Below are 25,856 nucleotides of genomic sequence, written 5' to 3'. Positions count from 1 at the left end.
ATTAACTGTGCTACAGATGGAGAAACACTGGACCTGGTGCTATACAAAGCCCATGAGGCTCTGGCAGGGCTGTGGGGTCAGGCTGATGGTTCAAACGCCACCCTTCTGCTTGAGCTATTATCACGACACCAAGGCAGACTGGTTTGCGCTGTATCAAATTTACCCTGGTAGGACTCAGAGCACTGGAAAACATAGTCCAAAGACACCTGAGTGGCTCTGCTGCAGCCAGGTCTGCATCAGTGTTGCTCCCCATCGGTCATGCAGACCTGGCTTGCCCTGCCCTAAATCACAACAGCATCCCTGCACCAGCCTGTCCAGGGTATGCTGGGTATGCAGGGCTTCCCTGCACACCTGTAGGCCAGGAGATGACAAGCAATTGATTGCCTTTGTCTTTACTAAAACTGCCCACAGGTTTAGAAAATTAAAAAGGTATTATGCAGCATTTTGCGCTGACAAAAGTAGCAGGCTATTTTTTATTTTTAAAAAGTTTTACTCTTCAAACCGAATACTCTAGCACTACTAACCAGCACCTAGCACATTAAAAGCAAGGCAGCAACCAGCCAAGTGGGATAACTGCAGGGGAGAGAGTTAAAAACAAAGATACACATAGCTTTTAGAAACAAAGTAGTGGCAGCATGGAGGGATCCAAACTACCAGCAAATTAGATTTTCAGACAAAAGGCAGTCATAGGAGCAAGACCTGAATTTGTATAAATTTCTAAAAGCTTTACTACTTTACTTTTCCATCATTCCCCCAGCATAACAGTGAAGAGTATAGGGAAGAAATGAACAAATAGTAAAAGAGAAAAATATCTTTAAAATGCTAGAAATATTGGGAAAAGTGATAAATTGCATACAGTGAGTTCAGTGACTTCAAATAAAATTATACTGTAAAAAAAAATTCAGCCTGATACCGTGAGACATTAAGAATGAACGGATGCTTGCATTAGATAATTAAGAATGCGGCCATCCACTTCAAGTTTAGAGAGACAAAAATCATTATTTAGGGCAAGAGCATTTGTAGAAGGATCAATGGAAGGAAACAAATTTAACCCAAGGTAAATATCTGCAAACAACACAGGCAGCTGAATTACACAGGGAAAGGATCAAAACAATGATAAGTTCTAGTGAAGATTAAGTACTTAGAGGCACATTTGAAGAATTTAGAGGGTGAAACAAAGACAGACTAACTGAGATTGCTGGCATCCTGATCCTGTCCATAGGATCTGGAAAGCATCAGGAAAGACTGAAAGAAAAAAAAATGTGCAGACTATGGCCAACTGTGGGAAACAGAACTACCTTATACACTAGTGCTGCAGTAATCCCAGGGAGGGAGGTAAGTGAGTAGGTCATGTAGTTGTACAAGTAGTGATTGAGGACAGAAACATTTCCTATAGGAGGAGAATAACTGGAATGCAACTTAAGCAAAGACTGCCTATGTACAAATACTGTGCAAAAAAACTGTCAGCTATATCTGCAACTGTGCCACTGGATCAAACAACTAGCTAGGTTCCAGCTGGGTTATGGAGCTGGCTGCAATACGATCACTGCAATTGTGATGAGCAGCAATATTAGACGGGAGAAATGTGACCGAGTGCTGGCGATGCACGACACTGCCAATAAGAACATCATGAAGTGAAAGATGCTATCATTTGGCATTTATAGTAGATGACTCATAGGAGTACCACCCACTGCTGGGCAACGGGGCAGAGCGAGACACTGATTTGAATGCAATACAACACCACAACTCCTTCATCTTATACCCTGAGGATGAACAGTCACTGTGGGTCACGCAGTGTCCTGACTGAACACGCAGCTTGAGTTTCAAAGACAAGAACACCTAGAAAATAAGGTAGAGCCAAGCAAAAACAAGCCAAAATGAAGAGTTTTTCATACTTTAGGAGAATTGTTGAATCCAGCAACCCTGCAAAAAGGCATTCTACCTGTAGAAACTAGTAAAGACTAGATAAGCAGCCTTAGCAAAATGGGGGGGGGGGTGAAATCAGAGGAGGTACACCAGTTCAAATATGCAAAGAAAAAAAGGCACAGCAAGGAGGCTTAAAAAAACGGCTGAGGCCATACTACCAAGATATATCCAGGGCATCTTTGTTTATGGCAATAAAAGTAGGTCTGGCACATTGCCACATCTACTGGCTACCAAATATAAACACCAAGGGCACCATCCTTGCCTACTGTAAATTGGACGAGATGTGAGAAGAGACTCATGTCTTAATGTTGCTCTCACTGTAGAAGAAGCTGTCAAGAAAGAGGCATTTCGGGACTCTTAAGAACTGATTTCAGTTATTCCTAAACACAAATGAAGTAGGAGGCTGAAAACCAGCAAGCTGAAATGGAAAAGCAATATGACTTCCTGCTTTGGACATGGGGACTCAAAGCTAAAACCTAAGAAATCCAAAACCTCCAAGAAACACCCAGACACAAATGGATAGAGTGTTTGACCATCGTTCCAGATTTGATATGCACCAGCAATGTGATGCTTGTACTCAGTTAATACCCAGCAATGCACAGGGGGGTGGGAGTAGTGGGGAGCCTGGAAGTCAAAGCCCAGATAGTGACAACAGGCAAAGGCAGCTGGGAGATGCCAGCTCCAAGGCATTACAAGCATGAGGCACAGCCAAAGCAAAAACATGAAGAGGGAAGCCCAGGAACAAAGCTAACCACCCACAGACTTGTGTTAGTAATGCCCAGCAGACACATTTAAAACCAAAAAAAGAGTATGTCAAATTGAGAAGGATCTACTGGCTAAGACAACTACAGCAATCCCAGCAGTTCACTCCTAAGCCATGAATGGGCACTTGGTCACCAATCATAACTGAGCAACAACCCAGCGTCCCCCAGATAAACCAAAAAAAAAACCAACCCAAACCCACTTGTGAGATCGCCGAAGTGACTACAGCTCATGAACACAGTTTATGTGCACCTGGATTTAATGACAGCCAAAGCTGCAGTACTCCTGTCGATAGTTATCTCATTAAGAGTAGCTTCCCTTAGTAACATGGTGTCCACTCATGGTAATGCCCAGAATACTGTACGTGAAATACCCACATGCTCTGTAGTGGCCACTGCCCCTTCACAGCAGGAATCTCTTTTCTGTTTCCTAGTAGTATGTTTTGTATAGAAGGGGGAAGCTATAAAACAAAAGGTTGTTCCTGACAGTTGTCCCTGTTGTAGCCAAATGCGTTACCATCATAGACCTACTAGCACCTGGGAAATCAATGAGAAATACTGCAATCGTTACTCTCCTGCATGTACTGTATTCTACATGCTTATTTACATACTGTACCTGTTGGCATACATTTGTTTAAATACTTTTGTATGGAAACAAATCTATTTCCTATAGTAAAGTGACTAATTATACCTTTTCTTGTCCATTACTAGAACACAAAGTTTCTTATATTTGTTAATTTAGGGGTCCTGCACTAAACTGGGAGATATCACGTGCTGTGAAAAGAAAAATATGCAGAGCAACTAACTATTCACCAATAAAACCACTCACTACAATTGCATAAAGCTTTTCATCGACAGAAATCTGGCCTGCAACAGCACATAGGTCCAAAGCAAATACCTTTCACCGGCTGCACACTGATGGCTCCAGCTGACCATAGGGAGAGCAGTGTGCACCCAAAACAGTACTTTCAATTTTCAATCATGTGCCTGGCTGCACTTTGAAGTCTCACATTCAGAGTTAACAAATTTCCATGTACACTAGGTAAATAACATTAGCAAAAGTACATGCACATATATACATAGTCTGCTGGTATGTCAGATATGTATTTCATGTTCAAACTGGGCATAGTAATATAGCATGCAGAACTACTTCACCAAAAAAATTAAACTCCCCTTGTCTCACTAGAAAAAATTTTCAATCATTTTCAACATGGGCCAGCTGTTAGGATTGTAATTAGACTAAACTGTAGAGGTTACACACTTCAGAACATCAGTTACGCAAACGCCAGAACTGCAGTCATGGGCTGACTCCAGCAAGCCCTCTCTATGGACTGTCCCCCACCACAGCTCCTTTCGAGAAAGGCTTCCAGCACCAAGCAAGTGGGTGGTGGATTTACAAACTACAATGTGTTGACATGAATTAATAACGTGACTTTACACTGCTGAAGAATATGACCTCCTCTCTATCCCATGTATTTCTCCATCCCTCTCCTCCAGAGCTGAACCCTGCAAGCAGACTGGAGTAACTGCAGCAGGTAATTACCAGTTATTATTGTTGCATTAGAGTGAGTAGCTATTCAGTAAATTAGTAACGTGATATTAACTAAACCTATTCATTCGAAGAACACAAGAATCAGTCTCAAAGTAATAATATTTATTATTATTATTAATAATAATAATAATAATAATATAATTCACCAGTGAAACACTGACTTCTTCCATTCAGTAAACACAATTTAAGCAGATGGTATGGTCTCAAAAAGCACGAGACCTATAGTTAAATAAATCAATGTTGTTGGATGTGAAGCCCTTACACTGGTAGTCAGCAGAATTTGTAGAGCATCTCCTTAAGATTTAGCAATGATTTACCACTATGCTGAGAGAACAATCCCCAGATCTACAGATTTAAGCCTTGCTGATTAAAGCCCACGCACTCCTGGGGGAAAAAAAAAAACAACCAACCAAACAAAACAAAACAGAAAAAAACCACAACACAGAGCTCTCATTTGTCTATACAAAATAATCATTGACACCTATGATGCTCTGCTTTTTTTAAAGAGCGGTGTACTATCACAAAAATGTTAGGATCCCTGTTAATGTACGCAGTGGTTTTAATGCTCAAGAGCTGCACTTCCAGCCGGGCCGGGTCGCCAGCAGCCTCTGGTGGTGAGTGGGCGCAGAGAGACGGCCCAGCCTGACAGCCTGGACACGGGAGAAGGGCTGAGCTCACCATGGACCAGCAATTTTAGCAAATATTTAGTGCTGAGTCAGGCTAAGCGAACAGTGGCTGAGCATCTTTGCGTCGGCAGGCAGATGGGCATGGCCTGCCACCACCGCTTAAAAAAGTCTGAGATAGCAAAGGCAACAAACCTGGACTTTTACTGGACAGGCTGCAACACATTACAGCATACACATACTAACTTTTTTTACACAAACCACATAACTGAGAAGAAAACTCTCACACAGAGGAAGACAAGATGCACTTAGTCTGGTTGGAGGCAGAATACAGAGCGAGAGCCCGCTACGAGTTGCTGGAAAGTAAAACCAATCCCTAACGCCAGTGTAACTCACTTGCTGTCTTAATTTGCTGGTAAAAGAGTTGCTGAGTGAAGATCATTTTCCAATTGATGTGATTAGTATAAACAATTTTAGCCTTCATTACCCACTATGTTTAGTTTTTCATGAGACTATTTTTCTAAGCCTTTGGAAATGCAGAAATTACAAGCATCTTAGAGCAGAGTCCCAGCACAACAGCAGAAACAGCAGCGATCTGGTTTAATACCATACCAATTTACCACAAGATTTTTTATCCAGCTGGCACAGGAGAAACACCTAACCTGAATCATTTAACTCATAAGAAATCATAATCACTACACGACCTGGTAAAAAAGAACATTAAAAAATTAAGAGCATTTAATCATCTTGAAAGTAAATTTGTTCTAATAGGCAAAAAGTCAAAGTATAAACAACAGTATTATATTGTAAATAGTGTAACAGTGTTTACAGACAGAAAAGAACTTGTCTTTTGACACAAAACACCTCCACTGACTTACAGATTCTTCAGAACTAGCATTTCCCCTTTGCTTTGAAATTAAAGCCAACATTGTTTTGGAGTCTTCTGTTCATGATAAGAAAACACACCTTATCTTGTGGAAAATGAACTTTATCCTGGAGTTGTGGGAGGGGCTGAGAACATTAATGATTGGGAAATATCACATTTCCACACTTGCATCCCTCTTCCAATTCACCTGGGGCTGATTCCTCTATATTTTTTTTTTCAGCAGCCTTAGAAGACTCGTCACAGGAGACCACCAGAAGACACTGCTCTGGGAGCACAGAGCTTCTCTCCTTGTCAGCACGGCCTGCCAGAAATCAAAATCCCATCTTCCAAGTTGAGTCCAGCTCATGGGGAAGGAGCATTCACCCACCTACCACAACTCTTACCACCACTGAATACGTCCAGAAACCTGCTAACACCCCTTCTGCTCTGCTACGCTGGTGCTTCCCATTAGAAACACTGTCACACACTATGTTTAGACATAATTTTGATGACTCTAGGTTTGGGGGAACTCCCTGATACATGCCACAGCTTGTGTTGAGGTAGGGAGCCCAGGCAGACCACTTACCGAAAACATCACAGGAAAATGTAGGGCAGGGGACTTGCCTTCCCTCTGTCCAGCAGATACCCACGAAGGAAAGACAGATGCATCCCCCCAGGCAGGAGTCAAATGCGTGGCAAGAGCTCACACAGCCCAAACTCAAAACCAAGAGCCCTAGCTCCCAGCAGGTCCCAGTTTTCTGCTCCCTCCGATGCAAAGGGAGCACGTGGTCAACCACCATTTGAAAAAAACACACCCAGGGTGACAAGCAAGCTCCCGGTTAGGCCAAGCAGGCCTCTCGTTTCCAAGTTTGAAGCAAAACTTACAATGAAAGCAAAGATTTTGGACAGAAAGCCCTGTAGCTGCTTTTTTTTTTTGTCTCGTCGTAGGTAGGTGAGGAGGGGAGGTGGTGAGCTGTGAGTTTCTCAACTGCTAACAGGTTTGTAGCTGTAATTTCATCTGCATAAAGTTGACCATCATGCAGGTACCTTATAGAAAATCTAAAATGCACTTAAATTGAACTGAGTTCTCCCAAGCAGGCTATGCACAAACAAAAGTTAACAATCAAGGGAATTCATCATCACCATACCCACAGGTTCCATTGGGCTTTTTCTTTTTTTCTTTTTTTTCTTTTTTTTCTTTTTTTTCTTTTTTTTTCTTTTTTTTCTTTTTTTTCTTTTTTTTCTTTTTTTTTTCTTTTTTCTTTTTTTTCTTTCGTGTTGGTTTGGTTTGGTTTTTTAACTCCTCTAAACTTGTTTGACCTTTACCTAACACTCCAAGCACTCACTCTTTCTATATTTACAGCTTCACAGTCTTCTACACTTAATAAGGGATTTGGTAGTTCAGCGGAGAGACTTTCCAGCCATCAGACTGGAGGCTGGACACAAAGCTGGGTGCCACCTAGAACTTCACTAGGAAAATTGCCAAGTGGGGGTTTGGTTTAAAGTTTGTGCATCATGGAGAGTCTTCTGTCTCGCCCGAGGCAAACTGTAAAATCCATGCAAACCTGCCTTACAGCATTAATGCCACAAGAATGGGACATATACTGTTTCTAACACTGCTAATATTTGAAAATCTTGAGTAAAAGGAAGCATGAAAGCAGATGTGAGGAGAGACAGCATCACCCTTTTTTCTCCCCCACTACAGGCTCTGCATCTTTTTTTTGCAATTGTAGGTGGAATTTCCCTGTAAGACAGGGCAAGGTTTTACACCAATGAGCAGCAGGGCTTTTGTGGCTGGTTTGGGGGAAAAGTAAAACAAACAAAGAAGCACACATGCAAGCTTCTCTGACAGAATGTGGATCAGATGTTATTCGTCAACCATGAGTTATCATATCATAGTCAAAACAGGGTAGAGAGAGGAAAGTAATTCCTTTCTATTCTGGTAGTACCTTACTTTGCTAGCTGGAATTTTAAGTGCACAAATCCTAATACTAGAATTGTTGTACTGAACTTGTATCAAGACTTACGTTTACTGTAAAAGATCAACAGTATCTAGCAGGGACGGATTCGACCTGCGGAGGCTTTGTGGCTTTTTTCAGAGCTTCCACAGAACTCCAAGGCTTTGAGAAAGAAGCAGATTTCACCCCGCTGTTGGCTAGCCTGACCCTGGCTCTACCCCACCTCCTGCCTCTGAAGCCCCCACTAGATAGTCTTCATCTTTCTCACTTCAAAAACAGACCAGAAAACTGGCTCGCAGCTCTTCCACCTCTCCATTTGTAAGGATTTGTTCATCCCTCTCCTGCTCTGCCATGTTGGTGCATCTAGTCACCTTACATCCTTCTGGTCTCGTTCTCTATGTTTCAGTCTCAAAGAAACATTCTGCAAACACTTGCTCATCTGAGCAAGGACAGAGCCTTTACTTTGCCCACAGGATACAGCTTTTAATTTTAACACTTTAGCTGAAGGCCAGTTCTCTTGGTAAATTACTAAATATCCAGCTACAAAGAGTTTGAAACAAAGAGGGACATGCAGTTAAAAAATAAGACTAAAAATAAAATTAAAAACACCCAATAAAAATCAGAAAATGAATTATCTGCCTGCTGAAAAGTAAAGAGTGAGTCTGGCATAAAAGACATGTAAATTCTTAGTGAATTAATTTTGGGGAGGTTGCAGACACAGGAAACAAACAGAACATCAGGAATCATAACACACCAAGGAAACCTCTTTTTCATCTTGCAGAAAGCTGTTTTGCCTTAGCAATATATATTTTAACCTCTATGTGATCATACTGTAAAAAAAAGGCATTACTTCTCTTCATTTTTAATTTTCTTGTTTGATGCAAATGAAGCATAATAATATATATTTCACATTCGCACCCTGGTCTCCCTATATACCTTTATATATTCTCCACACACACTTATCATGCTTAATTTCTGCGAAGGGCTCAGCCCCAGCTGCCCATGCCATACATTCATGGTAGTCATGTGGCAATCAGTTCCCATTAGGTAAATCAAATTAAAATTATACCCCAAGATAGAGCATTTCGGTCACTCGTTGCATGTGGCTAATAGATAGACTCTGGACAGAAAGCGAAAGCTATGTTAACAACAAGTTAGCCTAGTTTTCAGTGCTTGGGGATAGGAGGAAATGTCCTTATGATATACTGTTAAGCCTCACATATTGGTTTTTTTCCCCTATAACTATTTGCACCTGAAAGGTATACCAGCAGTTTTTGTAGGTTCTACCTGTACAGAAATCACAAAGGAGCAATATGTAGTAAGTCACTGATAGAAACAGACTAGAAAATAATTTATCTTCATTGACAAAATTCCAGACCAAGAAATGTCAAAGCTCTTTAGAAAGATTTTTCATTCATTTTTAGAGGATGCATACAGATAAAGTGACTAGACATCCTTTTTTTAATTGCATTTTAGATACCCCTGGGATGTGTCTCCTGTACAATTTCTCAGCTTTTTAATTAATTTGGGAGAAAATATGTTTTGTCTTATTTCTAAGATTTTATATGTCAACCAAAAGGACCTTGTAGTTACTCTTTTGACAAAGTAAGATTTTGCAATCTGTTTTTTCCAAACAGAAAGAGGTAGCTTTTGCATCTTAATTTGGTTAAAGAAATAGGCAACACCAACTCTAATCTAGAAGATCCTGAACTCTGACAGGAGGGGTAAGCAAATTACCAATTCAATTCCTGAAGAAGCAAAAGTCATTAGCATTGGTCATGAAGCTCAATTAAATGGATCACACAAAAACTGACAGCCTGAAATCCTGTTACACTTGAATCTGACAGCAAAAATCTCACAGATTCCAGCTGATGCATCAGTAGGCTACGACCTTGACAGAGAAACAACCTGGAGCTTCATAACACACGTGGCAACCACTTCCCAAGGACATATGTTATCTATATATGATCATATCCAGTCATAAATGTAATTTTATTTGCACTGTAGAGGAGACACCTGAACTGATTCACAGACGGTGCTGCCAGAAGAGATGGACAAGCCACCAAGAGACTCCACAGCAGTCTTCTAATAAAGCCTGCCTTTTACAGAGCCTGACCTCCTTTCACCTTGTTAAAAGCAGTAAGTAGTAAGTAATAGATCTTGTCAAAGGTTACTCTGTAAAATAACCTCTGGAGATATTAGATAGAGGTGTCCAGAGAAATACCACAAAAAGGTGCTGACAGGGAAACCAAGGGGATTATGATTAGGAAGTGTGAATAAGCTAAGGTTTCAAACATACTCAGATTTTGGTTAGAAATGCTGAAGTACAGGAAGGAAATGTTCTACATACCATCAAGCCACCAAAAAACACACTTGAAAAGACAAGTTAAAAGAGCCATCACACAGAGATTAAATACTCCATGTGATTTAAGAAAAGCTGCAAGAAATGCAATTCCACGCTTAACTAGAATAAGCAAGAATTTCTTCCTCCCCCAAACCCAGTAAGTCTCATGATGAAAATTGAGAAACTCATTTACTCAAAGACAAACAAAAAATCTGTACCTATAAGATATTAATTGTTCCTTCAATTCCCTTTTAACCCATCCTTGAATATTCTAATTAATCTAACCTTTTATCAGAACTTCCACCAGATAATTCCCAATAATAGGTTTCCATTTAAGACATCCACATTTCCCCTAAAGAAGAAATAAATTTTAGAAGACTCTAAAAGCATAAGCCAGTAGCATAACCAAGAAGGACTATTTCTCCATTTACTCTGATTTCTGAATTTAACAGTTATGCAATTCTTTAACTGAAAAAAAAAAAAACCAAGATATTTCTGGCCACATTCTTATGACATCCTCCATCAAATTTATTATAAGCTAAGTTGCCCTACAAAGACTTGGTTTCTTTCAGCCATTTTTTTCAGATCACATCAGTTGATTAAGCCAATTTTGCACTGCCCTCCAGGGAAGGCAGTCATCTTCTCTCTCCCAGTCACATCAAACCAGATCCGAGTTAAGTCTTAGGAAATATTCAGGAGATCTGACCAACAAAAGGCCTCTATCCAGCCATTTGAAGTTCTCAACCAACACAGCTTTCCAGGAGCTTGCCCCTCTCTTACGTGCACAGCGTTATGTTGTGCAGCCAAGAAAGGTAAAGACACCCAAGCCCCCTGAACTACTGAGAACAGACAAATAAAGATAGATAAACATTAAAATGTTTGCATCAACCTGAAAGGCTTTATTCAGCACTGAAAAAAATAAGAAATAAAAAATAAAAACAAAAAACAACTCTGAAAGAGTTAGTGCCTTGTGCCTGCTTTAATATAAGTCAATTTTCAAAGGAGATGTATCTCATTTTGAAAAAATGTTGAAAATGAGTATTTTGACTTTTCCACATATTTTCCTCCCCTTTCATTTTGGCTGAAGCTAGTCACAAAATTTGATCTGTAACTGTGAACACTTTCAGGCCGCCGTGTTTTTCAGTGGTGAATATTTTTTTTCCTCCAAAAATGTGACCAGCCTGTCTGCACGGGACAGATGAACTCCCCTCCAAAGCTGCTGCTCACAGGATGCCCACCTTACCCCTGGCAACTGCTACGTGATTTAACTCAGGATCGCATGGGGCTGCAGAGAAACCCCGTGGCCCAACTGTCTTCTCTGCACAACGGCAAGGAAATCCCCTCTGTGCTAAATATGGGGCTTGGCAAGAGAGAAGAGGCTCTGCCAGGACCTTGCCACTGTAGAGGCCACCTCACATCCACCATACTTGAGACCACAGACAGCTCTAAGCCGAGTTGGTCATTATATGGAGAAATAACCAGCATTTTAATGTGGGCATCGAAAGGATGACACTTTTTTAGCATATATTTTGAAGATGGCTATTAAGGAGGCACTGGGTATATGAGCAAAATGTTATCCATGGAATTACAAAAGGCTAAAAAAGTACTGGTTTTTGTGTTTTCATTTCACTTTATCGCAACCAGCCTTTAACAAAGATACATTATTTCCATAGCACTCAGCACTTGCTTTTGCCTTTTTTCTCCCCCAGCAACAAGCTACACTGTTTATTGCTGTGTATCGTTTGCTATGTACATAAGAATCTCTACATACAAACCACTTTGCCTGATTGCAGCCTTGTTTTTTCCCTTAAAATTCTGCAGTGTCAGAACTACAAACACTCGGTATTTTACAAAATGCACTGCCCACGTGATACCTGCACATTTCAGGTACTACACAGCACTAAAACCTCTGTAAGTGTACGCATGGGCATTTTCCTGTCATAGATCAGTATTTTCTAAGCACTGGAGCCAAGGAAGAGATTTGCTTGAAATCTTTCTCGGGCTTTCTGAAGGCACTTGAAGCCTGGTGGCTGTCGATTTTATTAGTGGAGAAAGGCACAAGGTGGCTCCCACGGCCACATTAGCACCCACCGCGCAGTGCGCGCTCACACACCACGCAACGTATCTCCCAGCACCACATCTTCCCCTGTTTAAAGGATGTTTCCTCAAAATAATGGTACAGCAAGGACCTCATCTTACACAGCATGCCAAACCAATATTTCACTGCAAGGCATCCTCAGTACATTTAATCTACCCGAAACCAACATAGCAAATTCAAATTTAAAAAAAAAAAAAAAAAATCTATTTCCATGTCTAGGTTGATAAGACAGCATCATAGCTCTTATTGTCCTCATTATATATTAATTTAACATTAATTACAATGCTGAAAATATTTTTCCTATGCTTATTCTGTCCCTAAAAACTTTCAGTCTGCTGAAAAGCATTTGGCTGACAGTGCACTGACTAAAAACTCCAAAATTAAAACTGGAGGACTGACAGCCTAGAAATAGGCTGTCCTAATATTTTGGAATACCAGCTTTTTGGCAAGAAAAATTGTATAGAATCAGACATCACGCAAGAGAGAAAATACAAGATGTAGCATCCGAACTGCTATAGAGGGAACAATGTTTTCAAAAAGTTTCCTTGTTTAGCCTGCAAGCTCCACTCAATTTAGATAATCCAGTAAAAGGTACAAGTGTAAGGCCACAGTACAGCAGTAAAATAAACTAGCTGGAACTCCTACATATTAGGGTATTTTTAAGTTGATTAACTCACTTGGGATTCATTGACTTTAACTATGTTAAAAAGAACCCACGGTAATTTTTCAGCAAGCAACAAAAAAAAAGGGGGGCAGGTGGTAAGCACATCATTTGATAGCTTATTTTTCACAGCACCTATTTGACTACATGTACCTGCATTCATTAGTCCCAAAGCTCTTTAATTTAACACTGGGGAATATAAAAACATTCTTGATAGCATTAAACATCACTTTCAATAGAATAAAATAGGAAGCTGTGTATTTTATGTAATGTAACAGAGGCCAGAAATATTTTTCTCTGAAGCAGAACTTTTGTACCGTTGAGGTATGTGCAGAATATCAGCTCTTGTTTTTGCTCATTATGTTGAAGAGCTCCTTGAAGGCTACAGAATTAGAGCACATACTTTTTTAGCTCTCTATTGAAGAGATGGAGGCTATCTCGATCTTGGCTTTTCTCCCAAGAACTTGCTAGGAGTTTGAATTTATGAGGAATTAAGTTTCATCTCAGCAGTTTTACTAAACTTCAGAGAAAAAGGACAGAATACCACTCATTCCCGGGTGTCCTCAACACCCCTTGACTTCAACGGAGTCTGAGGCAGGTCCTCCTTTTAGTTGACACAGCACCTTGCAGAATTAGATCCAGTCCCCTTCCCCTCCTCCCAAAAATATATTTTTCCCCACTAGCTGCCTGATTTTTAATTTGCTTTGACCAGAGATGAAATTAATGTGAATGTTTTGATGCTGACAACCTCCCTGTCAAATTATATAGTGACTTCTCATGCTAAAACTTGTTTGTTTTCACACCATCATCACTGATGATCTCAGCACAGCAGCGCTCTGAGAATAATGGTTTAGTCAAATAGAAGGCCAGCAGAAGGAACGTAAGACAATGTGTGCTTATATAGGGCCTACATAAATAGTGCTTTTTTAAAATGTTTGGCAATGAAATCATAGTTGTGGGTTTGTTTCTTTTTTTTTTTTTTTTTTAAATAAATTAACCTCTGGATTGTTAAGGGTGTGGAGAACCTTTCCACACCAGAGTGGTTACCAGGCCTAAAACTTTTCGTTACATCCTCCCACAAAAGATTATATGAAGAAGTTGCCCATTGTGTGCCATTAATAAAAAACTGTGGGCCATACCCTCACTCCACACAGTTTTAGAGAAGTCAATGGATTCATACCAATTTCAAAAGCTACAGAGCTGACCCCACGTATCCTGGGTCAAATGAAGAAAATTGGAAGTAAGTGCACATGATTAGGGCTGGGGGAGGTGGGGGTTGTACACCAGACGCTGTCTATTTATCACTCTTTATGATGTTTTTCTTATTCAAAATTCCATTATGATCGCTCTTTAAAAAAATCAGAGTAGCTCAGGCAGTGACGAGATTTTTCACAATTTCTGAAAGACTTTGTCTGCTCTCACTTGCAGGTCAGCCTGGGAACTCTGCAAGATGCTCGAGTGGCCTGGGCCTTGCTTTCCACTGCAAACAAATACTTCGGTTTATTAAAACTGCAGGACTACACTGTCTTCTCGATTCTTTCTTCTTCCATCTCTTAAAAAAAAACCAAAAAAACCCAAAAAAACCCCACCAACAACAAAAAAAAACACTCCACAAATAAAACATGACTGAAATCTAAGGCATTATTCTCAATTCACAACAGCATTGTTAAGCATGAAAATGCACATCATATTTAGGAGCAGAATTATATCCTGCCTATCCTGCCGTGTTTAACTGAAAATCTTGGTGGGCTTTTCGTCTCCGTCATGCAAGCCTGAGGCCAGAGTGGTGACTGTCACAGCCAAAGAGACACAGACAGATAGATGATGGAGAGTGCAGACTGCGCAGCCACACATAAAGCGCGTGAGAGGAAGGAGAGTGCACGGAAGGAATATTAATTGAGCACAAAATAAGTATTCTCAATATCCCCCTGCCCCCTGAAAAAGTAGTCACAAGATGAGGAGAGCTACAAACGTGTTCATCTCGGGGAAACAGCCGTCCTTAACGTGACATGTCAGGCTATTACTTTAATAATGGGATTTGCACAGCGCACAACTGGTAGGCTACATTCAGAATAGACCCCGTGAATCTAATTTTCTTCTCAATGAGTGTTACTGCGGTCGGTAACTCTACAGATTTCAATAGAGTTGCTCCAGATTTGTATCAGGGTGAGGGGAGAATTAGGCTCTACTATGATATTTTTTAAATCCACAAGAATGTAATTCTCCTTATCCAGTCATAAAACCTGTGGCTCTTTCGATCCTTTCTGCTTTCATAGAAAATTATTTAGAGAAACTTTTATTTTAAAGATTCGCATCGAAATAGTTAAATTACTGCTTTCTCTCACTTTTTGTGATAAACCAGGAATTCCTTGAATTTAACCTATTGTCATGCTTGAGTCCATGTGCTGCTTTATTAGCGATAAAGAACAAAAGAGCAATGCAATAATTGCAGAAAGCGGTTTAGTTTTGACATCATTCATTTTTTCCCCCACTGTATTTTAAAAATACTTTTCCATTGCACAAGTAAAAGAAACTTACACTGACCTTATTTAATAACAGGTATAAGATAACCCTTCAGTGTGCTACACAGATACACTCAAGAGTAAGAAGAGAAAGAAGGAACTTGGTTTTAACTACAGAATCTCTTCCCTCATTTTGTGCACTTTCTGGGAAATTATGGAAGTCTCTGCAGATGTTGATCCCAATCTCTCCAATTGTAAAAAAAAACACCTGCAAATGTCCACCCTCCAACCGCCCACCACCAGCAAAAGGAGCTGTGCTTTAGTTTTGTTTTGGTTTTGGTTTTAAGTCACCAAAAAGGAAGTCGATGTGGTAATTGAAATCCTCACAAACTCTTAACAAAGATATCTTCTTCCTAAAATGTTCGCTCAGTAATGAAGTTAAGCAGTAGGTAGTAAAAGATAATCTTGAACAAAGCAATTGATTATCTTTTTCCTACTCTATTATTCAGCTTTTAGTTTCTTCAGGTTGCATTTTACTACCATTCTGAGAAATTAAGTCTCCTACAAGTGAGGTATTGGCTTGCCCAAATTTCTAATACAGACAGTGCTCGTTTCTGGACAAGCACAAGGCTCTTTGCCATCACACACTCAGGTCACCTTTGGAGTTCCTGCCGGGCTCCTAAAAATATTTAGTGACAAACTCATTCACTGACCTGACCAGAACCAAAAGCAGGCGCAGATTTAACCTGCCAGCTAAAATTAATTCCAAGTAGTACCCATGGAGTTATGATTTACTATGCACAGTTTGAAGCTCCTCACCTACCAACTGACTATTCCTGTTGGATGTAAGTTTTTTAAAAAGTTAAGTGGGAGGTATATTTGGATTGGGAGCAATGGTAAACTAGTTCACACAGGACTGAATTACTGGCAGGTGGTTTGCAGCATCAATGCACAACAGAGTGACCTAGTATTAATAATATCATCAGCCATATCTTGGAGTTCCTCATTGCTTACTTAGACAGAATACAGGTAATTCTACAGGTAATTACCATGCCAACTCAGGACTGCAGCATGGAAGGATTTAAAGCACAATGAAGGGGAAAAAAAAAAAAAAAAATGAGAGAGTGCAATATGGTAACATCTCCACTTAGTGCTTACCATTGTAGCCGCTCCACACAACACATCCTAAACCCAACCTCAGATTCTGTTTATTGTGCTACAGAGCCCCCTGTGTTGAACATTACATATTAACTAGCATTACTTACATTCGGCCAGAAGAAAAAAACTCAGATGTTAAATCTAGGAATCACTGGTCCGGGTTAATTTCCCACATGAGGCAAATTAATTTCTGAGTACTTACAAACAGCTCAGAAAAAAGCTGGCTATGAACAACGCTGTCTTGCATGCAATGAAAGAGCAACTGAAGGCATGAGGCCACAAAGTAAATAGGTAAAAAGGCCATTTCTTCCTCTAAGTGAAAAAAAGATCGGCCTGATTAAATTTAAATTTCTCTGGTAACTCTTGTATTAAATTTAGGCACTGTGTTTGAGGATGACCAGTTTAAGCTCAGTACATGGCTGGACAAAAAACTTCAAAATGCACAAGTACAGTGAGACTGGGACCAAGCACTTCAACCACATCGAAATGTTCACTGTGTGGTGGCCCTCAGGAAGGAAAGAAACAGAGATGAGAGCAAAGAAATCCATTTGAGAAAATACTGCAAAGGACAAAAAGGCAATAGAAACTATTTGTAGAGTTCATGTGGGGTAGAAAGCCAAGGGTGAGATCAAACCGTACCCAGTTCCTGAGCTAACAGAGGTCTCAGTACCCCGGTACGAGTAATGAAAACAGTCCGAGTCAAAGAAAAGCAGAATCACCTTCTGATGCTGGCAAAGGTAATAGAGGATTTGTAGTATTTTCCCCCAATTAAAGGCAAATCTATTCCTCCTGGCTTCTTCTAAAGACGTTGCTGCTTTTATCGCCTGCTGAGTGGAGCTCTCTGGCCAAGCGGGGCTGCATCCCCCGCACCTTCGAATCCCCGTACGTGGAAGAGTGTCACAACAGTGACATGAGCTGTCTCAAAGGATGAGATTATTAAAACCGCACACCTAGACAAACACTGCTGATGACGATGTTTCGAGGCATTTATTTTGAAGTTATGTGCAGGACTGACGTCTTGAACAAATTCTCAAAAAAAGCATGAGATGGAAACAAGAACCAAAAGCAAAACATCTTTTAAGCTAAGGAAATTGTCATAAGCTTTCAATGTTTTACTTTGAAAATCCTACAGCCTTCAGCAAAATCCTTGGAAAATCTCTTTGTGTTTGTAAAATAGCATTCAATATCACCTTCTAGAAACTACAAACCAATGCAACCAACCCTTTCTAAACTCTCTAAGGGCAAATAACAGCTGCATTTCCCATGTGATGGGAAAAAATGCTGACTCTCAGTATTTTTAATTACAGAGTAAAATAACACCTTGCTGAAAAATAGTAGACATGCTATTATTTTAAACTGTGGGGGTTGCCCCTTCAACCTGAGCCATAATAGGAGCAAATGATCAGTGCACGAACCAACAGAACAGCTCCTTGGATGTAACAAGACGTAACAGCTTATCTGCTTCAACAAGTATTTTCACCGCATCACCGAAATAATTATTTTATGTATGTGGTACTTGTTATGTACACCTGAGCTAATCTAGATCATTTCTTTGATTATATGTAAACAAACAAAACCCCAAGTATTTCCATAACAGCATTTTTTTTCAATGTCAAGTCTACAAAAACTAATTTCTGTACTTACTGTCGTAATATGGCTAATGTTCAAATATAGCATGATAAGATACTCTCTGAGATCATTGTTTTGCCTGTGTCAGAGAAAACTACACCTGAAAAATTGTAAATGAGCTTAGTAATATAAGTTTTGGTAAGAGGGAAATGTGTTTTCATAGTTCCTATTTCAAACTGTTGCTTTAAATTGCAATCAACTTTGATAAACTCTCAAAGCAGAAAAATGCAAAAGTCCTAAAAATACTATTTTAGGGCTAGAGCCCTAAAAGCCCTAGAGCGTTGTAATTTGCAGAGCAGAATATATAATTTACCTAGAAATCAGGCTTTTTTTCAGGGGATAAATATTATGTAGCATGGAGAGAGGGAGAGGACAAATCAACAGAAATTGTTCTGAGGTATTGCAGAATGGCAATGACCTACCGAGCTGTCTGATCGGCCCGGCCACTAGTACTTGTGACTGGCAGAATCTCAAAGCATTTTAAATATTTCCACTAGGACTCAGATGTACTAGTTGCAAAGAGAGTTTATGGAGGAAAGATTAAGCCAAATACATCACCTTAATTATGTGTCTCTACCTATTAATTTGTTTAGTATGCGACAACCAAAACCAAATCAAAGCATCACCTGGACCTATGAAGCAGAACTGAAGGACCTGTTGCTTTATAGATATATCCGTGTTTTCAGCAACTGCGTCTGCTGAGTAGAGTTTTCCTGTAATGAGTTATATGAAAATCAGTATTTGCGGGCCTTGAGAGAAATGACCATTTTGTTCCAATAATAAATCATATGGTCCTTAATAATTTTTTTTTAAAAAAGCAAGCTTTAAGTAGAAACAGTTTTGCTCTGCCTTTATTGCAAAATCTTGTCCAGAAATAATTTTCTCATAACAAAGGGTTTATAGGAAAGATGGTCCCTGGAATTAAAACTAAGCTTGAAAGACAGTTAATAATACATAAACATGGGTATAAGTCTGCAAAGCAACAGGTTTATAGAAAATCCAGAAAGTTAACTAACAGCAGAAATCAGAGACACAGGATGACAAAGATTAGAGGAAAAGTCTTTGATTAAATAAATTGTTTCAAAAGCAACAACCTTGCAAGAACTCTTCTAATATTTAAGATCCTCATGCCCTGATCAGGGGCACAGAGACAGATTTTTAAAGGGGGCCACAAGCAGACAAGTTAATAACCAAGTTTCAAACCATTCTGCAAGACTCGCTGAACTCACAGAGATTCTGCCCACACAAAGCTGGAAGGTTTAGTACATAAAAGCTGCCTTCGGAAGGCACTGTCAGATTGCCTCTCTCTTATCAACTATGGAGTGAACTCTGGCTCTCACTGAAACTATCTTTTACAGAAGACTCCTCTGCAGTGCACAGGATAAATGCAAGCGATTGCGGTGTATTTTAGATTCTCGAAGTGAGGAAGTGAATATCAAATTTAAAAGGAACTATTACACTTTATCTGTGAAAGTCTTTTTGATAAATGGTATTGTAAATAAAATGACATGTACAATCTCACTTCTATCTTTTCTTTTAATCTATATACATGGTTTGCTTCACTTCACATTCCTGGGGTTAAATTAGCAGAGGTAGAGTTCGATAAATTGAAGCTGAACTATTAATGGATATTTTGGTGAGGGGGAAAGGGTTCTGATTGTTCTAGAAGTGTAAAGTTTTTTAAATACTGCAATTTTAACTCCTGGAAGAATGCCATCAATATTCAAGAGTGCCAGAAAGAGCTTATTGCCTTTTTCATATGCTATTACAAAACTTTCTGATTTTAAGCATTAGTCTGACTACTCCTAACAGTCTCCAATTAAAGATGTAACAATAGGAGACTACGGCAGTTGCTTTTTCATGCCATAAACTCATTATTTCTATTTCCTGCTTCACTCAAGTTTTTCCTTTAAAGTTTTGAAACTGTTATGATCTCCACAGATGCAAACAAACATAAATCTCATATAAGCTAACGGCACAGCAGAAACATCCTTAAGTCTGTGGGCAGCAGTAGGTACCAGTTCTTCACAATCCATGCGCGATAGAGAGTAATGAGAAATCCCTGGCTAGTTGTCACAAAACCAGACTCCTTACCATTTTCTGTAGAGTACACTCAGGTTCAAGTTGTTTTGTTCAACCAGCACACCAACGGTTCTTTCTTTTTAGTGAATCAAAAAAAAAAAAAAAAACACACACCAAAAAAAACCAAACTGACTTTGCCAGTGATAGCTGAGGGAAAAACTCCCAAGAGCTTTTAGGCTTCGATAATTAAGGCCGTCAGAACTGTACTTCATTAAAGCAGTATAGAACAGTTCAATGAAGAGCTACGTCCCAGGTTGAAGCTGTTTGTCCTTCTCTCGTTCTCTCCGTCTTTCTCTCACTCACCGTTTCTTTCAGTAAATGAGACTAATTTTTCCAGTAGCCTTTAACTCACTAGATTAACTGACGTGGAAAATGTGACTACGAACTCGTAGCACCGTCTAGCCTCCAATCCAGCACAGAATCAACTTTGTTGTAAGTGTTGAAGGACACCTAGCAAGCTGCTACTTGCTAAGTTCATCATCACCCAAGGACCGAACGCTCACAAGGAACAGGACTGCGCCATCTAGTCCAGCTGCCAGCAGGCTCTGCTCTGCCTGCTGGGAGCCGGTGCCTCGGGATGAAGGGCTTGAGCACTTGGGAATGTGCCGTGTCTTAAAGATTCAATTGTGAGGCTGGTTTAAAAAAAGAAAAATAAAATAAAATATCACTACTGAGATAATCCACATCTAGTGGATATGGGAAAATTTAGGCTATAATAGCGCAGCGAACTTCTACATCTATCTTTGATTTACAAGATAAAAGCAACTTTTAAATTAAAGAGCCTTTCTGCTAATAGAGCTTATTATGCCAGAGACAGGAATGATTTTCCTAGAAAGTTGTCCCTGTGTGCATGCCTATTATCTTTGCTTTCCCCCCTTCCACTAATGAGCATTTATCTAAAGAGCCTGTTAATCCTCTGATGTGTGCTTCTGGTCAGAGGTAACAGTTTGAATAAAACCACTAATCACTTATCACTAATCACTGATCATTAATCACACTTTTCCCTAGTGCTTCGCGACCTGTACAGCTCCCTTTAGGATTAAGGAGTCACAAATAAGGATTTTAGCAATTTTTTATAAAGAATTTCCAGCTTTTGAGACCGACAACCTCATTCACCACATGAAAGTTACAAAACACAGAGCGGGGACTTTCAACACTGTACACTTTTCTATTGAAAATAAACCATACTCTTATGAAAGTGCACCGCCTTCAGAAAAATCCCCGCAAATTACGCTACATTTTTGCATTCGGCTCTCACCTACCACCTCTCAATTTTCTTTCAGTCCGGTTTCTGGATTATTTCTGCATGACAGTTTCTTACAAGAAAGTTTTCCTCAGCCACTGTTACTTGACGCACTGCTGCTTGTCCAAATGGCCAGACGAGGAAAGTCTGGTGCAAGCCAGCGGGTGAGTATCTCTCCAAAAACTGCACGGTCTCAAGGAAAGCCCAAGCAAGACGTTTTGCAGTAATTACTATGCTTCCATTCAAGCTTTATCTAGCGAAGCACTGTTTCCTACTGATAATATATGGAAATCTTCTAATCTTGCTGCTTAAGATACTCCTAATATCGTTCCGGATTTAAATATATATATATATATGTGGACATTTAATTTTCCTTTATTCCTACCCCCATCTGTGAAAGACCTCTCTCTTTCCGATTGTAAAGCTTAGATTAAGTCCTGGAGATGAAGGATCACTCACCATGCTTGGACATAAATAATAGAAGAGGCAGAGTTTAGCAAGTATTCCCCTTACACTCCTGAAGCTCTTAGCGTCCTGAAAACTTCGCTGGGGAGAGACCCCTGTAAGAGAGGACAGTGGCGGGGGGGGGGGGCGCGGAGCTGGGGAGGGGGCCGATGAGCGGAGCAGCGGGGCTGAAAAGGGAGAGCGGGGCTGCAGAGCGGAGACCTGCTTGCCAGCACTCCCTCCCACCCCGGACCCGAGGGCATCACAAGCGGAGCATCAGCCCCGCACCGGCCCGCAGCATGACGTAAGGGCCGGGAGCAGCCCGGCTCCCGGGGTATCTCACGGGGGCAGGCGGCCGCGCACCTCTCCGCGGCCACCGCCGGCGGGACCCGGCTCGGTGGGGCGCCCAGGCGCCGCCGCCAAACTTGTGCAGAAGTTTAGGGGCGGCGGAGATGCGGCGACGAGGCAGCGCGCCGCCGAACTGTCACTGCCGGGTGTCGCCGGGGCAGGCAGAGGCGAGGAGCCGTCCAGCCCGCCGTGGGGTGCGGGGAGACCGCAACCCCTCCGCCCGCAGCTGCCCGCCTGCCCGCACCGCTCGGGGTAGCGCGTAGCGGGGTGCTGCCTGCGCCCCGCGGCAGCAGCCCCATCCCGTCCCATCCCATCCCGTCCCGTCCCATCCCATCCCGGGAAGCGGCACGCAGAGACTTCCCCAACTCCCTGAGATGCCGGCGGGAAGCCCGGCTGCCCCGCAGCTCGGCGGCCCTGCACCCCCGGTCCCCCGCCGCCCTACCCTGCCTGAGCCTCCAAGGGACGCGAGGGTCGCTCACGCCCCCTCTCCCTGCACCGCCTCGGCAGGGCACCGCGGGGACGGCGGGATCCCTGCGCCTGGCAGCGGCGCGGCAGGGACCGGCGCTCCCGGGACCGGCGCTCCCGCCTGCGGAGCAGATGCGGTGGTGGAGGGAAGAGCCCCCGCGCCCGCAGGCTGCCCCTTCCCCAGCCGCTCACCCCGGTGCTGCTGCCCCGCTCCGCTCCGCTCCGAGCCGAGCCGTGCCGTGCCGAGCCGTGCGGCGGAGCGCAGGGTGCGCTGCGCGCCGGGCGCCTTCCCGGGGCAGCCCCGTATTTTTAGGAACTTACCGCCCGGCGCGGCGCGGCGGGGACGGGACCGGCAGCGCGGCCGGAGGAACCACGTTGGACTGAGGGACGGTTACAATACGTTCTATTTAGAGAAGCATTACATCACCCTCCGTGACGTCACGTGGGATTCCTGAACTTCTAAATCATTGCGGTCCGTGCCGGGCGGGCGGGGGGGCGAGGGAGGGGGGGGTCGGGCGCGCTGGGCGGGGGCGCGGCCTCGCTCGGTCCCGCCCCCGCCGGAGCGGAGCGGGGGGCGGAGCGGGGGTGAGTCAGGCTGGAAATAACGTCCCGCCCTCCGCGGCGGGGTCCGGCAGCGCCCGGCCGGGGGTCGCCCCGCGGCGGGGAGGGTCGCTGGGGGACCGGGATCCGGGCGTTCGGGACCGTTCAGCCCGGGAAAGAGCTCCGGAACTTGGCTGCGTGTCCGTCAGTCCGGGCGGGAGGGGATGGGGTTGTGCGGGGGCTGCCAGCCCCGTCTCCTCCCCCGGGCCAGCAGCCTGTCCGGGCGCAGCGGGGCGGTGCTGTGCGCCGGGGGGAGCCGGTGCTCCGGTGGGCGGGGGGAATGCTCCCGCTGCCCGGCAGCGGCAGGGGAGACCCGCGCTCAGCTGGGACTCGGTCCTGCAGCCCCAAACTCTTTTATTTGGTTGTTTTTTACCTAGAAAACGGCTCATAAATAGCGCAACGTCTGAGAAGGGGGGGAACCTCCGTGCCGAGCTGCAGCCCTGCGAGGGTGTCGCCTCCGCCTGCCCAGACGTGCCCGGTCCACGCGTGTCCTCCCGGCGGGACTCGGGTGCCGGGGCGGACCAGGGCGCTGTGGCAGCGCAGTAATAGAGCCTTAACTTATATAGTTGGGTGTTTCGCTGCTTTTTCAACGCTTAGCAGTCGGCGTGTCTGTAATTATCTAGGACGATGACCAGTGACAAGTTTATTACGCCACCCTGTAACTACTTCAGTGCCTCGTTTTCTGGGTGTTCTTGCATTAAGAGTAACTCTCAGCCTAATGCTCCCCGGTAGTGTATCTTACACTTAGGTCTGGAGGTTCTTCTAGCACCGAACTACCCATGCTGGAGTTACCCAGGAGATGCTCTTACCCAAGATACACGTGGTAATTAACTGGATTTTGCTGCTGATTCATGCCAGGAGGTATGACTTAATTTCGATGCAGCGTTTTAACACTTAATGCTGGGACGTCTTGTCAGGAAACCTCAGTGTTTCGAGGCAGGGTCTTAGAATCTGCAACATATTGCTCGGTTTAGTTTTCCTCTGATGCTCCACAGAGGAGTAATATAACATGTACTGCCAAAATCAGGAACTACTTTACAAATGGCGATAATATAGCATTTTACTCCCAGTAATACCATTCTTTTGCAGGCTTATATTAGGCTATCTAATAGTCATCCTCAGCTTTTAACAATTCACTGGCACTTTCTGCGGGATTTAAAGCAGATAGAAGCGGATCCTATCAGTGACTGATGATAGGTTTTGAACTAATTTAACTGCTTAAGGATAAGGCTCAATGATGCTGTCACTGTAAGCCTTGGTTTTGTCAGGTATTATCCTTGGAAACTGCATACCAAGTGCCTTAACTCTAAACGTCCTGAAATTATAAACTACAGAGATGACTAAACTAATAATTGCAGTTATTTCTGTCACACGGGAAGGGTTTTAACATACAGAAACACTGCAGTTTTTTAAGGCCATGACAAAAAGATTTAAGCACAGGAAGCAGCTCTGCATCTCTTATTGAGAATTCATCATACAATTTATGTACTCACACTTCTTGCAAATGCACAGCTGGGACTTTGGCTGATTGATGCATTTTCCTGGGGTAGGTGCAGCAGTTTTTTCTCCAGGTTTTTCAATGAGACCAAACTGGAACTGGCAATGGAGAATTCATATACCAGTCAAGGACAACAGGGCCCAAATCCCTCAGGTACTTGTGTAGTAAGGATCAGTTATGGCAAATTTGACACAAACAAAACGCTACGTGAAGTATTAGCCATAGTTTTATGTTATCAGTCTAGTGGTGATTCTTTCTTAAGAATAATATTGTAGATAAACTGTGACTTGTACACAGATTATTAATGAGTAAATAAATGGACCTACTTTGGGTGTGCACTGTGCTTTAATAAATTTTGTTTGAGGTTCCTGACTTGGACATTCTGCATGTCCTTCTGTCCTTTCCAGAGTGTTGTGCAAAAAGAATCCTAAAAGCAAGACAAACAAGACTGCCACTTTAGTCAGATCAGTAACTTTGTGTGCCACCTACCTATTCAGCCAGATCTCTACCACTTAAAGAAATGGGCAGCTTGCAGCAGTGGTTTGTGTGTGTCTGCCGCTGTGAAGGTGGTGACAAATGCTTTGATAGGTGGTTACGTTGGTTTTTGCTGACAGCAGAGCAGAGAGATTCTGGATTCCTGAAATGAGTCTCAAGTCCTGAGGGAAGACTCTTGACTCTTGAAATGAGCTGTAGTCCTGGCGGGGAATGAGTATAGAAAAAAGTCAACGGTTCCTCTCGGGTTTAAATCTGCTGTAATATATGTCACATATCATTGCTTTCCCCCATGCACAGCTTCTGCTTCACTTGTCACCCTCATGTCCTGTTGCTTTCCTCCCTCTTCCAGCTCTTTACTTGCCCATTTCTGCTTTCCCCTTGCTCTTACCAACCTCCTCTCCATCCTAAGGCAACCACTCTGATCTCTGAATGGGGATGTGAAAAGGAGTGCTGAGAGAGGCAGCTTTATTTTGTTCAACATTCACTTTAGCACCCGGTTGCGGAGCAGTTCACAGGGGAGAAAATGTTTTGATCCCTCCAGCCTGAGGACAGCGAGCAGAGAAGGGACATAGAGAAAACGTAATGGCCGAGTTCTTTCTTGATGCAAACTGCTGGGTGGTCACAGGAGGAGACGAACTCCCCTG

The 25,856-nt window shown here is 42.5% G+C and overlaps 1 protein-coding gene across 6 annotated transcripts in view; it reads right to left on the bottom strand.

Moving 5' to 3' along the window:
* Positions 1–22,984, bottom strand: part of CREB5 (cAMP responsive element binding protein 5) — a 260,479-nt gene extending 237,495 nt beyond the window's left edge. For 3 of the 6 annotated variants that reach the window (XR_010605753.1, XR_010605754.1, XM_065628061.1), the window contains exon 1: positions 22,812–22,893. The gene's annotated coding sequence lies outside the window, so the exon portion shown is untranslated. The other 3 variants (XM_065628062.1, XM_065628064.1, XM_065628060.1) reach the window with 2 other exon arrangements.
* Between the last annotated feature and the right edge of the window lie 2,872 nt (positions 22,985–25,856).

This window comes from Caloenas nicobarica, chromosome 2 (assembly GCF_036013445.1).
Source record: "Caloenas nicobarica isolate bCalNic1 chromosome 2, bCalNic1.hap1, whole genome shotgun sequence".
Taxonomy (NCBI): domain Eukaryota; kingdom Metazoa; phylum Chordata; class Aves; order Columbiformes; family Columbidae; genus Caloenas; species Caloenas nicobarica.
The sequence above is the reverse complement of the archived record's forward strand: the minus strand, read 5'-3'. Positions and strand labels throughout refer to the sequence as shown.